Source organism: Hyperolius riggenbachi, chromosome 12, assembly GCF_040937935.1.
Source record: "Hyperolius riggenbachi isolate aHypRig1 chromosome 12, aHypRig1.pri, whole genome shotgun sequence".
NCBI lineage: Eukaryota > Metazoa > Chordata > Amphibia > Anura > Hyperoliidae > Hyperolius > Hyperolius riggenbachi.
The window spans coordinates 184,525,108-184,543,360 of NC_090657.1; the positions used below are offsets into that span (position 1 = coordinate 184,525,108).

At 45.9% G+C, this 18,253-nt stretch overlaps 1 long non-coding RNA gene across 4 annotated transcripts in view; it reads left to right on the plus strand.

Annotated features, from left to right (window-relative positions):
• Positions 1 to 285: 285 nt before the first annotated feature.
• The window catches only part of LOC137541395 (uncharacterized), a 509,076-nt gene continuing 491,108 nt past the window's right edge, over positions 286 to 18,253 (plus strand). For all 4 annotated transcript variants that reach the window (XR_011025150.1, XR_011025148.1, XR_011025147.1 and 1 more), the window contains exon 1: positions 286 to 358. This is a non-coding gene — a long non-coding RNA (uncharacterized lncRNA). The remainder of the gene's footprint in view (positions 359 to 18,253) is intronic.

Consider the following 18,253-nt stretch of genomic DNA (forward strand, 5'->3'; position numbering starts at 1 on the left):
CCCCCTCTGTGTGATCTCTGAAGCAGAAGCCATCACTCACTGAGATATCCCGGCGCTGCAAAGCAGACAGTTTACTGAAAATCCCCCTCCCTCCCACCACCACGCAAAGGAGCCTTTTGTCTCTACAGTATCTCTCTCCCCTGTGTAATCGCTAAAGTGGAAGCTTCTCACTCACTAATCCATCCGAACGCAGCCCTCTTCTCCCTGTATTCACGCTGGGCTGTATGTATAAGCTACAGCGATGTCATGTGATACATGAAGTCACATGACATCGCCGGGACCCGTAGCTGTGAGCTGATGCACACACAGCCCAGCCAGCGTGACTACAGGGAGAAGAGAGAAACGCTTGGATGGATTAGTGAGTGAGAAGCTTCCACTTTAGCGATTACACAGGGGGGAGAGATAGTGACAAGAGGCTCCTTTGCATGGTGTTGGGAGGGAGGGGGATTTTCAGTAAGCTGTCTGCTATGTATTACAGGAAAGGGGAGAGAAAGAGGTGCCTCCCCTATTCCTGGCTATAAGTGGGGAAATTTTGGACTATCTCGAGTATAAGGCGACCCCCCCACTTTTATACTTTGAGTCAGTCCAAAATTTCTCGACTTATAGCCGAGTATATACGGTATATGTATATATATATATATATATATCGGGCGCCGAACAGGGAGAAAAAGGCGCCCGAGATTATTAACGTTTTAACAAACGGCGCCCGGAGAATTTTAAGGATTTATGACTATGTTTGTGATGATTTAACTTTACAAAATCAGCCCGTGACGAATAACGTTTATAAAGATACTAAATCACTATCTATAAAACATTTCTAAAACATTATCCACCCCAAAAAATTAATTACATTTTTTTATTTACATTTTTTATTTATTAATGTCTGTAAAACATTATTATCCATAGGGGGTCTTAGGTTTAGGCACCAACAGGGGGGTCTTAGGTTTAGGCACCAACAGGGGGGTCTTAGGTTTAGGCACCAACAGGGGGGTCTTAGGTTTAGGCACCAACAGGGGGGTCTTAGGTTTAGGCACCAGCTGGGGGGTCTTAGGTTTAGGCACCAACAGGGGGGGTCTTAGGTTTAGGCACCAACTGGGGGGTCTTAGGTTTAGGCACCAACATGGGGGTCTTAGGTTTAGGCACCAACAGGGGGGGTCTTAGGTTTAGGCACCAACAGGGGGGTCTTAGGTTTAGGCACCAACTGGGGGGTCTTAGGTTTAGGCACCAACAAGGGGGTCTTAGGTTTAGGCACCAACAGGGGGGTCTTAGGTTTAGGCACCAACAGGGGGTGTAGGGGTTAGGGAGAGGTACAGGGAGGGTTTTTAACAAACGTTAAAATAAGTTTCAGTTTACAAATAGGGAAGATTAACGTTTTAAGAATTGCCGATCTCATACACATTATTTAGTGATTTATAAATTCTTAAAACACTATTTCTAAACGAAATTCTACACAATATTTCAATAAACGATAATACTGTTTATCGTTTACACCACGCGCCCTTTTTTCCCCGACGCCCTTTTTTGATGTACCCCCGCTTTTGGCTGTACGCGTGTTCAGAGATATGGGTTAATATACTGAGTAGGAGGGGGGTAGGAGAGGTTTAAGGTGGTAGGTGAGTTTAGGCAAGTACGGTACGAGGTGGTTTTGCTATTCAATCACTATAACTATGTCTTAAGATGTTTGAGTTTTGTTAAGTTTAATCTGTGTTTTTACATTTTTTTTAAATCTTTTTTTTTTCCCGAATCATGATGCAACTATTTCCCTAGACGAGCCTAGACTTAGATAAAACACAGAACAAGATTTTTCCGACTTTCCCAATTGATCGACATTCGACCGATTTAGGGAAGATTGATTAGGCGGCCATGTTGCAATGTTGATGATTTAATAAGATTATTAAACCAGACAGTCGATCAGGCCACAATATCGAGTATATGGGCACCGTAGCAGTACACTAAAATTTAGATATCACATTAGGAACTGAGTAAGCAAAATACTCTGCTGCCCTCTATAGGCATAGCCCAGGTACGGTTTGTATATTCTTTTCACAAAACTTATCAAAATGTCTGAGTCACTTTAAAACGCGTAGCGTTAAGTACTGCATTGCCATGTCCCAGATAAATACACACATCCAAAAAACAAGGAGCTGAGCCTGACATGATCTATGTCTGACTGTGAATACAGTACTTGTATTGGAAGCAATCTAGCTATTTTACAGACTGCAACTTCTGTTGCTGTATGCTGTATGAATACATGAAGGCATAGGTCGCCATCTGGTGGCCATACTGTTTCATACACCAGTGATTTTTTTTTATTTTAAGTGGACCTGAACTCTTGCACAGGACAGAAGGAAAACATATACAGAAATGCACCCTGTATGTATTTTGAGAGTTTAGTCTGTCTAATGTAACCTTAAAGAGACACTGAAGTGAAAAAAATATATGGTATAATGATTTGTATGTGTAATACAGATAAGAAATAAAACATTAGGAGCAGTGACATAAGTCTAATATTGTTTCCAGTACAGGAAAAGTTAAGAAACTCCAGTTGTTATCTATGCAAAAGAGCCATTGAGCGCCTCGACTTTATTTTGCAGAGAGCTCTGTCTTCTGAAGCTTATTATTTCAAGTGTTTCTAACTGTATTGTTTGTTTTTCTGCAGAGGACAGTTCAAAAGTTCAATTGCCTGCTCTGTAAAATAATTTAGAATGCTGAGTAGTGTGTAAACTGCAATTATTAGAGAATGATGCAATTTTATAAAAAAAACAACGATATAACGGAAAAAAAAAATGAGAATATTTTCTTTGCTACTAATGTTCTAGTAATTACCCGTACTACACAACCAATTCATTATATCAATATTTTTTTCGCTTTAGTTTCTCTTTAACTGTGTTTAATTACAAGTTGTTATTTGATCTCTTCCATGTGTCACATGATTGCCATGGCACAGATGGCAGATAAGCTCATTTGAAAGCACAGGATGTTAACAATATGTCTGCTTCCATGAAAGCAGGAAGTAGAAACAGGGCACATTTATTTTAGGATTTGTATCAGCTGTAACAAATAAATGTTTTTTGTTTTTTTTTTAAAGGTTATTATCCTGTTGCGTATCTTTTAGGGCTCGTTTCCACTTGTGCGGCATGGGTCTCGCAGACGCATGCCGGCACTGAGCGGGTGGGCGGGATCGCAGGCGAATCCCATCAGCCATGCCATGCATAGCTATGGGAATCGCAGCCTCCACTGCGAATTCTGTGGGGGGTTCCGGCAGAATCGCTACCGCAAGCGATACGGTCTGCGGCGCCGTTATACCCTATGGCAGAGTTTCCCCACGCGATTTGCCTGCGGGGAAACTCTGCGGATTTGCGGCGGAAACCGCGATAGTGGAAACAGGCCCTTAGAGCAGAGAGGAGGCTCTGAGTTCAGGCCCGCTTTAATGTTAAAGGACTGCTGAAGCAAGAGGGATATGGAGGCTGCCATATGTATTTCCCTTTAAAGTGGACCCAAACCAAACATTTTTTTAATTCAAAATATTTAGTTGCACCACTCTGACACATACAAAGATAAATAAACACTCCTTCAAGCCTATGAGCATTTCAGTGCATGCTTTTCACCCTTCTCTTTTCATAACTAGGGTTATACTGGGGGCAGCCATTACTTCTGAGCTTAGTAGGTTTTAGATCATGGGTGTGTTTTTCATCAGCTACCCTCCCTCACAGGGGCGTCGTCTATGTTAAATCTCACACAAAGCTGAGATCACCTCCCCTGTGACATCATCAGTAGCAGCCTGTGTTTTGTTTTTGTTTTTAATCTCTTCCACCAGTCTGCCGGATTCTGTGAGATTCTGTGAGGCTGAGATTGCGAGTAGGATGGTATCTGGAAATAAGTTGATTTAGATAGGAAGGAGCTTGGTTGTAAGTACATTTCAGAATTATATGTATAGAGAGAGGTAATACCTACATTTTGATTGCACTTTTTTTTACACATTCTCTTATATTTTAAGCATTTTAACACTGAACATTAAAAAGACACTTCTTGTTTCCTGTTCCCAACTCTGGGGTTCTGCATGTTTCACTGGGAAAGCTGCTTTGAGTAGCTCTCAGCTGTTCATGAGATTGGGCTGATGACACCTGACTCTGCATATGTAGAGGCATAATCCCTCCAGATGTGTACGATCCCTTCTCCCTGTGGCATGATGGTGTCATACGTCTAGCAGAGCTGTAGGGGTATTACTGGATGCAGTAATTTTTTACTTTTTGCTTTGGACAGTCTTGTGAACCAATGAGAAAAACAGAGAGAGAGAGAGAGCAAAGGATTCTGACACCAATCTGTATACTGTTACCATAGAGTAGGACTTCTGTACAAGGAAGTTACTCAAGGAAGGGGAGGCTGCATGAGAAATGGTAGAGGGGGTGCTGCTCATCTCATCTAAAGAGGTGGTTGTTGTATATGGGGGGGGGGGGGCACAAGAAAGTTGGCCTAGGGCAGAACAAAACATAAATCTAGGCCTGCCCCACAAGGTCACGTAAGAACAGCAGAAGACTGTCAATAAGATGTCCAGCAGGAAGGAGGGTAAACAGATTCCTGGTGCTCTCGAATCAATGCTTAATGCTAATAGCTTGTGTCAGAGCTTGACTGGTGGTGTAAATATATAAAAAAAGAGGAAAAAAAAAGAGACAGCGGCTTTTAGTCCCGCAATATTACATTTTCTTTTTCTGTGTGCTGCAGCCCCTTTGTTTCTATGTATTTAAATTTCACTTACCTGGGGCTTCTGCCAGCCGTCCTGTGCCTGTGACGTTAGCAAATGATCCTCTGGTCCCCGCTGCAGCTCCATTTCTTTACCGCCGACTTACAAGTCGTCTGCCACTTCGACTGCTTGGCCACTACGCCTGCGCAGCCCTAGCCGCACGCATCCTAACTCCTGCTCACGTCGCCGGGAGCGTCCTGCACAGACGCAGTACGAGAAAATCTCTACTGCATCTGCACAGGACGGTGACGGGAGCGCGTACGAGGACGCGCATTGTCAAGGCCGTGCAGGCAACTCACGTCCTCTCCCAAAAGTTAATACGTGTTTAATAATACTTTGCACTGTATCCACTGGAACTTGAAAATATTTAGAAATGGCCTTGTAGCCCTTTCCTGCCTTATGAGCAGCCACAATGCGCAGCCACAGGTCCTCACTGAGCTCCTTTGTCTAAGGCAGGGGTCACATTTGTCTTTCAGTTTCTACACTTTTCAGAAAACTGAAAGACAAGTGTGACCTCTACCTTACAACAGCTAATGTAATTTATAGAGAAAACTGACAAATTGCACAAGATGTCATTTTTTTTTCTGCGTGCAAAATCTGCATTCAAGTGTGACCTAGCTCATTGATTAACATGAGTTCTCAGTTGAAAACAGTTTTTCTGTGCAGAAAACGCGTACGAAAGCCGGTAAGTGTGACCCCTGCCTAAAGGTTTGTATACACGTCCGATCTTTAATAGCGTCACTTCCGTTTGCGCACACATTCTTTATTGGACATCGTTCAGTACTTTTTAGAAAAATCGTTCATGTGTGTACACGATCTTTTGTTTGACATTCGTACAGCGGAAACGTATCATAAAAAGTGGCCGATCACGTAATACTAGCGCCGAATAGAATATAGGAAGTGACGTTTACAGATGTCTTTTTCAATGTATCGAACGTGTACCTAAATAACAATTGAATAAAAGTAACTTAAAGTCAAAATTTGGCAGGGATATGAATAATTATGGGCAGCACTGTATGTATATATATATATATATATATATATATATATATATATATATATATATATATATAGTGAAGTCTTTTGACCTGGCATTCTTACTCTTTAGTCTATTGGCGGCCGACGGACGATTTCTCGGGTTTGAGTAAGAAGCCGCAGTTCTTCCCGCCGCTGACATTTCACAGCTGAGCTGAACTTTAGCTGTTAATTAATTTAGAAGTTCCGTCTGATCTCCGGCAGAATCACTTGTGGACAGGAGTCGCAGAACATTTTTCAAGCTAGTTTCAGTGTAAACAGTCAGCGGGCGAGCTTTGTGAGCCGGGAATAAAGAAGGGATTAGAGTGAAGGTTAGTGACATGGCTATTAGGTGATCCTGGGGACGACACGGGAACATTCACAGCGACAGATCACTCGTCAGCCCAGCCATTATTGTTGGGTAAAGGGCAGCGGAAACACTGAACACCACACAACAAAATATAAACCCATTTTATACAAAGCACTGACACGCTATACCGATGGTGACACAAGACGGAGGGGAATATTTATAAACAAAGAATGGATCCGCACTGACCGTCAAAGCAGTGTGCTATGGCATATGTAATAGTAGAACAAGAATGTTGCCACTGAAAACAGCACCATTCTTAGGCCTTGTATACATTATAAATCGCCAGCGCTATCGCAAGCGCTGAGTGATTTACTGAGCAATTTTGAAAGCGCCTTTCTAAGCGCTTTCAGAGCAATTTCTTCTTAGAAAATCGCTTTTCTAAGCGCTTTTGTGTAGCGTTTTTTTTTTTTCACTTCCTGACTTCAGTCCGTTCCGGCGGAAAAAAATCTCTCATCCTCCTCGATTTTATGTGGACACACATGCATCCACATAAAATCGTTTAGCAACAACTGTGTGCACAGTCTCTGTGGTGCAATCAGTTAGTGTGTTTGGCTGTTAACCGAAAGGTTGGTGGTTCAAGCCCAAACAGGCATGGCCTTGCCTTTTGTGTTCAACAGGTGTCCGAAGAGAACACCAGATAGCCAGGTAGATCTCTCTCTCTCTCTCTCTCTCTCTCTCTCTCTCTCTCTCTCTCTCTCTCTCTCTCTCTCTCTCTCTCTCTCTCTCTCTCTCTCTCTTTTTCTCTCTCTCTCTCTCTCTCTCTCACTCTCTCTCTCTCTCTCTCTCTCTCTCTCTCTCTCTCTCTCTCCTTACTCTTCTCTCCTCTCTCCCTCTCGGATGGTCACCGTTTTCTGCGGAATTGTATTTTCCACGATTCCGGGCGGAAATTGGTCATTCCGTTCCATTTGGTCGGAACGGAATTGCTTTTTCAATCCGGCGGAATTCCGAAATTGCCTGTGAAATTCCACTGGTATCCGTTGATGGTTTTAAGGTGAAAATTCAGTTCAATGGCATCGAGTCCAAGAGGGAGAGGGAGAGATGATTCTACCTGGCTATCTGGGGTTCTCTTCGGACAACTGTTGAACACAAAAGGCAAGGCCGTCCCTGGGTGGGCTTGAACCACCAACCTTTTGGTTAACAGCCTGAATGCACTAACCGATTGCCCCATAGAGACTGTGCACGCAGGTGCTGCTAAATTATTTTATGGGGATGTATGTGTGTCTTTTTGACCACATATGCTATTGCTCCGTTGTTCTTGCCTGATGAAGCGGGATCAAACCTGCGAAACGCGTTGCATATTTGGAGTTCATAAATAAAATATATTGACTGTCTTTACTACAGTCGTTGTGTGTCTACTTGGAGGAGGTAAGTCCACCACTACCTCCTCTATTTACCAAGAATTTGGCTTTTAAGCTCATTTAGCTTCCTTTTATCCTTTTGGCGCCTCTGTTCTCCTGCATAATATTGAGTCCAAGAAGTTTAACGCCACTTTTTCCTACAACGAAGCATTCACTGTGTGGCAGCAGAGTGGCGCAGCAGAAGCATGCTGGGCCCATAATTTAGAGGTCAATGGATTGAAATCATCCTCTGCTAGGTGTACTTTGTTTTTTACACCTTGCTATACCACATGGGCCAATCGGCGGCCATAGCCGTTTAAGAGAAAGTGTCATTAGGGCCTTGCTGTAACATAGTTTGTAGTGTAACTATTTCAACTAATGTACCCTTCCTAAACTTGAAGATTGTGTACAAATGTAAGCAGAGTGGTGCAGCGGAAGTGTGCTGGGCCCAGAACCCAGAGGTCGATGGATCAAAACCATCATCTGCTAGGCATGATTTCATTTCTGCACCTCGCTTTATCGCATGGGCAAAATGGTTTCCATAGCCCTGTAAGAGAAAGTGTAATAAGGGCCCTGCCGTAACATAGCTATTAACCACTTGAGGACTTAGGGCTTTCTACCCCTTAAGGACCGGCCACTTTTTTTCCATTCAGACCACTGCAGCTTTCACGGTTTATTGCTCGCTCATACAACCTACCACCTAAGTGAATTTTGGCTCCTTTTCTTGTCACTAATAAAGCTTTCTTTTGGTGCTATTTGATTGCTCCTGCGATTTTTTACTTTTTATTATATTCATCAAAAAAGACATGAATTTTGGCAAAAAAATGATTTTTTTAACTTTCTGTGCTGACATTTTTCAAATAAAGTAAAATTTCTGTATACATGCAGCGCGAAAAATGTGGACAAAAATGTTTTTGATAAAAAAAAAAACCATTCAGTGTATATTTATTGGTTTGGGTAAAAGTTATAACGTTTACAAACTATGGTGCAAAAAGTGAATTTTCCCATTTTCAAGCATCTCTGATTTTTCTGACCCCCTGTCATGTTTCATGAGGGGCTAGAATTCCAGGATAGTATAAATACCCCCCAAATGACCCCATTTTGGAAAGAAGACATCCCAAAGTATTCACTGAGAGGCATAGTGAGTTCATAGAAGATATTTTTTGTCACAAGTAAGCGGAAAATGACACTTTGTGAGAAAAAAAAAAAAAAAGTTTCCATTTCTTCTAACTTGCGACAAAAAAAAAATGAAATCTGCCACGGACTCACCATGCCCCTCTCTAAATACCTTGAAGGGTCTACTTTCCAAAATGGGGTCATTTGTGGGGTGTGTTTACTGTCCTGACATTTTGGGGGGTGCTAAATTGTAAGCACCCCTGTAAAGCCTAAAGGTGCTCATTGGACTTTGGACCCCTTAGCGCAGTTAGGCTGCAAAAAAGTGCCACACATGTGGTATTGCCGTACTCAGGAGAAGTAGTATAATGTGTTTTGGGGTGTATTTTTACACATACCCATGCTGGGTGGGAGAAATATCTCTGTAAATGACAATTTGTTAATTTTTTTTACACACAATTGTCCATTTACAGAGATATTTCTCCCACTCAGCATGGGTATGTGTAAAAATGCACCACAAAACACATTATACTACTTCTCCTGAGTACGGCGATACCACATGTGTGGCACTTTTTTGCACCCTAACTGCGCTAAAGGGCCCAAAGTCCAATGAGTACCTTTAGGATTTCACAGGTCATTTTGAGAAATTTCGTTTCAAGACTACTCCTCACGGTTTAGGGCCCCTAAAATGCCAGGGCAGTATAGGAACCCCACAAATGACCCCATTTTAGAAAGAAGACACCCCAAGGTATTCCGTTAGGAGTATGGTGAGTTCATAGAAGATTTTATTTTTTGTCAAAAGTTAGCGGAAAATGACACTTTGTGAAAAAACACAATTAAAATCAATTTCCGCTAACTTTTGACAAAAAATAAAATCTTCAATGAACTCACCATACTCCTAACGGAATACCTTGAGGTGTCTTTTTTCTAAAATGGGGTCATTTGTGGGGTTCCTATACTGCCCTGGCATTTTAGGGGCCCTAAACCGTGAGGAGTAGTCTTGAAACGAAATTACTCAAAATGACCTGTGAAATCCTAAAGGTACTCATTGGACTTTGGGCCCTTTAGCACAGTTAGGGTGCAAAAAAGTGCCACACATGTGGTATCGCCATACTCGGGAGAAGTAGTACAATGTGTTTTGGGGTGTATTTTTACACATACCCATGCTGGGAGGGAGAAATACCTCTGTAAATGGACAATTGTGTGTAAAAAAAATCAAAAGATTGTCATTTACAGAGGTATTTCTCCCACCCAGCATGGGTATGTGTAAAAATACACCCCAAAACACATTGTACTACTTCTCCCGAGTACGGCGATACCACATGTGTGGCACTTTTTTGCACCCTAACTGCACTAAGGGGCCCAAAGTCCAATGAGTACCTTTAGGATTTCACAGGTCATTTTTGTTTCAAGACTACTCCTCACGGTTTAGGGCCCCTAAAATGCCAGGGCAGTATAGGAACCCCACTAATGACCCCATTTTAGAAAGAAGACACCCCAAGGTATTCCGTTAGGAGTATGGTGAGTTCATAGAAGTTTTTATTTTTTTGTCACAAGTTAGCGGAAATTGATTTTAATAGTTTTTTTTCACAAAGTGTCATTTTCCGCTAACTTGTGACAAAAAATAAAATCTTCTATGAACTCACCATACTCCGTACAGAATACCTTTGGGTGTCTTCTTTCTAGAATGGGGTCATTTGTGGGGTTCCTATACTGCCCTGGCATTTTGGGTGCCCTAAACCGTGAGGAGTAGTCTTGAAACCAAATGTCGCAAAATGACCTGTGAAATCCTAAAGGTACTCATTGGACTTTGGGCCCCTTAGCGTACTTAGGGTGTAAAAAAGTGCCACACATGTGGTACCGCTGTACTCAGGAGAAGTAGTATAATGCGTTTTGGGGTGTATTTTTACACATACCCATGCTAAGTGGGAGAAATATCTCTGTAAATGACAATTGTTTGATTTTTTTACACACAATTGTCCATTTACATAGAAATTTCTCCCACCCAGCATGGGTATGTGTAAAAATACACCCCAAAACACATTATACTACTTTTCCTGAGTACGGCGGTACCACATGTGTGACACTTTTTTGCAGCCTAGGTGCGCTAAGGGGCCCAACGTCCTATTCACAGATCATTTTGAAGCATTTGTTTTCTAGACTACTCCTCGCGGTTTAGGGCCCCTAAAATGCCAGGGCAGTATAGGAACCCCACAAGTGACCCCATTTTAGAAAGAAGACACCCCAAGGTATTCCGTTAGGTGTATGGCGAGTTCATAGAAGATTTTATTTTTTGTCACAAGTTAGTGAAAAATGACACTTTGTGAAAAAAAACCAATAAAAATTAATTTCCGCTAACTTTTGACAAAAAATAAAATCTTCTATGAACTCGTCATACACCTAACAGAATACCTTGGGGTGTCTTTTTTTCTAAAATGGGGTCACTTGTGGGGTTCCTATACCGCCCTGGCATTTTACAGGCCCAAAACCGTGAGTAGTCTGGAAACCAAATGTCTCAAAATGACTGTTCAGGGGTATAAGCATCTGCAAATTTTGATGACAGGTGGTCTATGAGGGGGCGAATTTTGTGGAACCGGTCATAAGCAGGGTGGCCTTTTAGATGACAGGTTGTATTGGGCCTGATCTGATGGATAGGAGTGCTAGGGGGGTGACAGGAGGTGATTGATGGGTGTCTCAGGGGGTGGTTAGAGGGGAAAATAGATGCAATCAATGCACTGGGAGGTGATCGGAAGGGGGTCTGAGGGTTTGGCCGAGTGATCAGGAGCCCACACGGGGCAAATTGGGGCCTGATCTGATGGGTAGGTGTGCTAGGGGGTGACAGGAGGTGATTGATGGGTGTCTCAAGGTGTGATTAGAGGGGGGAATAGATGCAAGCAATGCACTGGCGAGGTGATCAGGGCTGGGGTCTGAGGGCATTCTGAGGGTGTGGGCGGGTGATTGAGTGCCCTAGGGGCAGATAGGGGTCTAATCTGATAGGTAGCAGTGACAGGGGGTGATTGATGGGTAATTAGTGGGTGTTTAGGGTAGAGAATAGATGGAAACACTGCGCTTGGGTGGTGATCTGATGTCGGATCTGCGGGCGATCTATTGGTGTGGGTGGGTGATCAGTTTGCCCGCAAGGGGCAGGTTAGGGGCTGATTGATGGGTGGCAGTGACAGCGGGTGATTGATGGGTGGCAGTGACAGCGGGTGATTGATGGGTGGCAGTGACAGGGGGTGATTGATGGGTGGCAGTGACAGGGGGTGATTGATGGGTGATTGATAGGTGATTGACAGGTAATCAGTGGGTTATTACAGGGGAGAACAGATGTAAATATTGCACTGGCGAATTGATATGGGGGGGTCTGAGGGCAATCTGAGCGTGTAGGCGGGCGATTGGGTGCCCACAAGGGGCAGATTAGGGTCTGATCTGATGGGTAACAGTGACAGGTGGTGATAGGGGGTGATTGATGGGTGATTGATGGGTAATTAGTGGGTGTTTAGAGGAGAGAATAGATGGAAACACTGCGCTTGGGTGGTGATCTGATGTCGGATCTGCGGGCGATCTATTGGTGTGGGTGGGTGATCAGTTTGCCCGCAAGGGGCAGGTTAGGGGCTGATTGTTGGGTGGCAGTGACAGGGGGTGATTGATGGGTGATAGGTGATTGGCAGGTGATTGACAGGTGATCAGTGGGTTATTACAGGGAAGGACAGATGTAAATATTGCACTGGCGAATTGATAAAGGGGGGTCTGAGGGCAATCTGAGCGTGTAGGCGGGTGATTGGGTGCCCGCAAGGGGCAGATTAGGGTCTGATCTGATAGGTAACAGTGACAGGTGGTGATAGGGAGTGATTGATGGGTAATTAGTGGGTGTTTAGAGGAGAGAATAGATGTAAACGCTGCGCTTGGGTGGTGATCTGATGTCGGATCTGCGGGCGATCTATTGGTGTGGGTGGGTGATCAGATTGCCCGCAAGGGGCAGGTTAGGGGCTGATTGTTGGGTGGCAGTGACAGGGGGTGATTGATGGGTGATAGGTGATTGGCAGGTGATTGACAGGTGATCAGTGGGTTATTACAGGGAAGGACAGATGTAATTAATGCACTGGCGAATTGATAAGGGGGGGGGGGGGGGGTCTGAGGGCAATCTGAGCGTGTGGGCGGGTGATTGGGTGCCTGCAAGGGGCAGATTAGGGTCTGATCTGATAGGTAACAGTGACAGGTGGTGATAGGGGGTGATTGATGGGTGATTGATGGGTAATTAGTGGGTGTTTAGAGAAGATAACAGATGTAAACGATACATTTGGGAGGTAATCTGACGGCGGGTTTGCGGGCGATCTAATGGTGTGGGTGGGTGATCAGATTGCCCGCAAGGGGCAGGTTAGGGGCTGATTGATGGGTGGCAGTGACAGGGGGTGATTGATGGGTGATAGGTGATTGGCAGGTGATTGACAGGTGATCAGTGGGTTATTACAGGGAAGAACAGATGTAATTAATGCACTGGTGAATTGATAAGGGGGGGTCAGAGGGCAATCTGAGCGTGTGGGCGGGTGATTGGGTGCCCGCAAGGGGCAGATTAGGGTCTGATCTGATAGGTAAAAGTGACAGGTGGTGATAGGGGGTGATTGATGGGTGATTGATGGGTAATTAGTGGGTGTTTAGAGGAGAGAATAGATGTAAACAATGGATTTGGGAGGTGATCTGATGTCGGATCTGTGGGCGATCTATTGGTGTGGGGGGGTGATCAGATTGCCCGCAAGGGGCAGGTTAGGGGCTGATTGATGGGTGGCAGTGACAGGGGGTGATTGACGGGTGATTGACGGGTGATTGACAGGTGATTGACAGGTGATCAGGGGGATAGATGCATACAGTAAACAGGGGGGGGGGTGGTCTGGGGGGGGGGGGGGGGTCTGGGGAGAATCTGAGGGGTGGGGGGTGATCAGGAGAGGGCAGGGAGCAGGGGGGGGGGGATAAAAAAAAAATAGCGTTGACAGATAGTGACAGGGAGTGATTGATGGGTGATTAGGGGGGTGATTGGGTGCAAACAGGGGTCTGGGGGGTGGGCAGGGGGGGGGTCTGATGGGTGCTGTGGGCGATCTGAGGCAGGGGGGGGAGAAATCAGTGTGCTTGGGTGCAGACTAGGGTGGCTGCAGCCTGCCCTGGTGGTCCCTCGGACACTGGGACCACCAGGGCAGGAGGCAGCCTGTATAATACACTTTGTAAACATTACAAAGTGTATTATACACTTTGTATGCGGCGATCGCGGGGTTAACATCCCGCCGGCGCTTCCGTATAGCCGGCGGGATGTTGCGGCGAGCGAGCGGTGACAGGCGCCGGCAGAGGATCGCGTCACGGATGACGCGATCGCTCCGCCCATGCCCTTAGAAGGACCGCCGCCTCTGTGGGTGAGCCGGTCCTTCAGGGCTCCACTTCCCGGCCGCCTCTGTGCGTTAGGCGGTCGGGAAGTGGTTAAGGTAGCTAAGACTACTCCTGGGCCTTTCTTGTAGTTGAAGAGATGAGTGAACTGTGACACCCCCCCCCCCCCCCAAAATTTTTTTAAAATAAACAGCAAACAGAGAAACTTCCCCATATTGGAGCATTGGATTTGGTAAAGTCTTAAGCCAATGTGTTGTAAGCCACAAGTAAGCTTTAGGTTAGCAGGAAGGGTTGCATGGCCACCTAGCTTTTCATCCTTACCACCCTTGCCCTGGAATCTTCCAGACTTCGAATTGCTGTCCTTTGCTGTGTGTGTTACACCAGCATCATCATCCAGGGAGGCACATGATCTTTCTGAAGTCTTGAATTGAAGTCTGTAAGCAGTATCACCATGTGTGCCACTACTTTCATCTAGCAAATTAGGCAAATAAGCAAGCTCATTTTTCTCTTGGGTATATATATATCGCAATGGTACATGCTAGGCTGGCTTCAGCATGTAGTGTTGGTGGTATAGTGGTGAGCATAGCTGCCTTCCAAGCAGTTGACCTGGGTTAGATTCCTGGCCAATGCACGTGAGCTTGCTTTTGAGACCCTACAAATCCTTGGAGGAGGTGGAGGGAGAGAGGGATTGTTTTTCTGGCTAACAAAATTCCGCATTCCGCCGGAATTACGCATCTTTCCGCTATAACTCTATGGCAATTCCGTTCCGAAGCAACGAAACGGGATCACCAAATTCCGGCCGGAATCGCGGAAAACGGAATTCCGCGAAACGCGGCGAGCATCCCTATGTGGAATGGGAGGGGACTTCTGTACATAGAAGAGGCGAATGCACATGGAATGGGAGGGGACTTCTGTACATGGGAGAGGGGACTGCTGTACATGGAAGAGGGGAATGCACATGGAATGGGAGGGGACTTCTGTACATAGAAGACGGGAATGCACTTGGAATGGGAGGGGACTTCTGTACATAGAAGAGGGGAATGCACTTGGAATGGGAGGGGACTTCTGTACATAGAAGACGGGAATGCGCATGCAATGGAAGGGGACTTCTGTACATGGGAGAGGGGACTGCTGTACATGGAAGAGGGGAATGCACATGGAATGGAAGTGGACTGCTGTACATGGAGGAGGGGCTGCACATGGAATGGGAGGGGACTGCTGTACAGGGTTGCTCGTAAACTAAGCCAGCGCGAATCTACGCGTCGTAGTACGCAACTACGCATCGTAGTTCGTAGACGAAGTTTAAGAACTACACGTACGCATTTCCGCTTAGTTGTAGTCCCGCTATGCGAAGCTTCGCCCGCTATGCGTAGTTGACGTATGTATTGCGAAGTCAACTACGCGTGCGGTAACTGCATCTATATGGGTCATTGCGCATGCGCAGAAATATTATTGCCCTTTTAGACGCATACAATTCCGCATTGGAAGGTGGAATGTACGCTTATATTACTTTATATTTGCAAAAAGGTTGAAGATTATTGCAGAAATTTTTCCGCATAAGGGGTTGCATCAACTACGCTTCGCACTACGCGAAGCATGCGTAATTTTACAAAATGCAAACGTAGTGAAGTTTCTGATTACAGTGCCGTAGATTGCGAAGCGTATTTGCGTAAAAATACGCGTAGTTCCAGCGTAGCGAAGTTGGCTGACTACGACCATCCCTGCTGCTGTACATGGAAGAGGGGAATGCACGTGGAATGGGAGGGGACTTCTATAAATGGAAGAGGGGAATGCACATGGAATGGGAGGGGACTTCTGTACATAGAAGAGGGGAATGCACATGGAATGGGGGGGGGGGGGACTTCTGTACATAGAAGAGGGGAATGCACGTGGAATGGGAGGGACTTCTATAAATGGAAGAGGGGAATGCACATGGAATGGGAGGGGACTTCTGTACATGGAAGAGAGGAATGCACATGGAATGGGAGGGGACTTCTGTACATAGAAGAGGGGAATGCACATGGAATGGGTGGCGACTTCTGTACATAGAAGACGGGAATGCACATGGAATGGGTGGGGACTTCTGTAAATGGAAGAGGGGAATGCACATGGAATGGGAGGGGACTTCTGTACATGGAGGAGGGGCTGCACATGGAATGGGAGGGGACTGCTGTACATTGAGGAGGGTAATGCACATGGAATGGGAGGGGACGGCTGTACATGGAAGAGGGGAATGCACATGGAATGGGAGGGGACTTCTGTACATGGAAGAGGGGAATGCACATGGAATGGAAGTGGACTGCTGTACATGGAGGAGGGGCTGCACATGGAATGGGAGGGGACTGCTGTACAGGGTTGCTCGTAAACTAAGCCAGCGCGAATCTACGCGTCGTAGTACGCAACTACGCATCGTAGTTCGTAGACGAAGTTTAAGAACTACACGTACGCATTTCCGCTTAGTTGTAGTCCCGCTATGCGAAGCTTCGCCCGCTATGCGTAGTTGACGTATGTATTGCGAAGTCAACTAAGCGTGCGGTAACTGCATCTATATGGGTCATTGCGCATGCGCAGAAATATTATTGCCCTTTTAGACGCATACAATTCCGCATTGGAAGGTGGAATGTACGCTTATATTACTTTATATTTGCAAATAGGTTGAAGATTATTGCAGAAATTTTTCCGCATAAGGGGTTGCATCAACTACGCTTCGCACTACGCGAAGCATGCGTAATTTTACAAAATGCAAACGTAGTGAAGTTTCTGATTACAGTGCCGTAGATTGCGAAGCGTATTTGCGTAAAAATACGCGTAGTTCCAGCGTAGCGAAGTTGGCTGACTACGACCATCCCTGCTGCTGTACATGGAAGAGGGGAATGCACGTGGAATGGGAGGGGACTTCTATAAATGGAAGAGGGGAATGCACATGGAATGGGAGGGGACTTCTGTACATAGAAGAGGGGAATGCACATGGAATGGGGGGGGGGGGGACTTCTGTACATAGAAGAGGGGAATGCACGTGGAATGGGAGGGACTTCTAGAAATGGAAGAGGGGAATGCACATGGAATGGGAGGGGACTTCTGTACATGGAAGAGAGGAATGCACATGGAATGGGAGGGGACTTCTGTACATAGAAGAGGGGAATGCACATGGAATGGGTGGCGACTTCTGTACATAGAAGACGGGAATGCACATGGAATGGGTGGGGACTTCTGTAAATGGAAGAGGGGAATGCACATGGAATGGGAGGGGACTTCTGTACATGGAGGAGGGGCTGCACATGGAATGGGAGGGGACTGCTGTACATTGAGGAGGGTAATGCACATGGAATGGGAGGGGACTTCTGTACATGGAAGAGGGGAATGCACATGGAATGGGAGGGGACTTCTGTACATGGAAGAGGGGAATGCACATGGAATTGGAGGGGACTTCTGCACATGGAAGAGGGGAATGCACATGGAATGGGAGGGGACTTCTGTACATGGGAGAGGTGAATGCACATGGAATGGGAGGGGACTTCTGCACACGGAAGAGGGGAATGCACATGGAATGGGAGGGGACTTCTGTACATGGGAGAGGGGACTGCTGTACATGGAAGAGGGGACTGCACATAGAATGGGAGGAGACTGCTGTACAAGGAAGAGGGGAATGCACGTGGAATGGGAGGGGACTGATGTACATGGAAGAGAGGCTGCACATAGAATGGGAGGAGACTGCTGTACATGGGAGAGGGGACTGCTGTACATGGAAGAGGGGAATGCACATGGAGTGGGAGGGGACTTCTGTACATGGAAGAGGGGAATGCACATGGAATGGGAGGGGACTTCTGTACATGGGAGTGGGGAATGCACATGGAATGGGAGGGGACTTCTGTACATGGAAGAGGGGAATGCACATGGAATGGGAGGGGACTTCTGTAAATGGAAGAGGGGAATGCACATGGAATGGGAGGGGACTTCTGTACATGGAAGAGGGGCTGCACATGGAATGGGAGGGGTCTGCTGTACATTGAGGAGGGTAATGCACATGGAATGGGAGGGGACTGCTGTACATGGAAGAGGGGAATGCACATGGAATGGGAGGGGACTTCTGTACATGGAAGAGGGGAATGCACATGGAATGGGAGGGGACTTCTGTAAATGGAAGAGGGGAATGCACATGGAATGGGAGGGGACTTCTGTACATGGAGGAGGGGCTGCACATGGAATGGGAGGGGACTGCTGTACATTGAGGAGGGTAATGCACATGGGAGAGGGGACTGCTGTACATGGAAGAGGGGAATGCACATGGAATGGGAGGAGACTGCT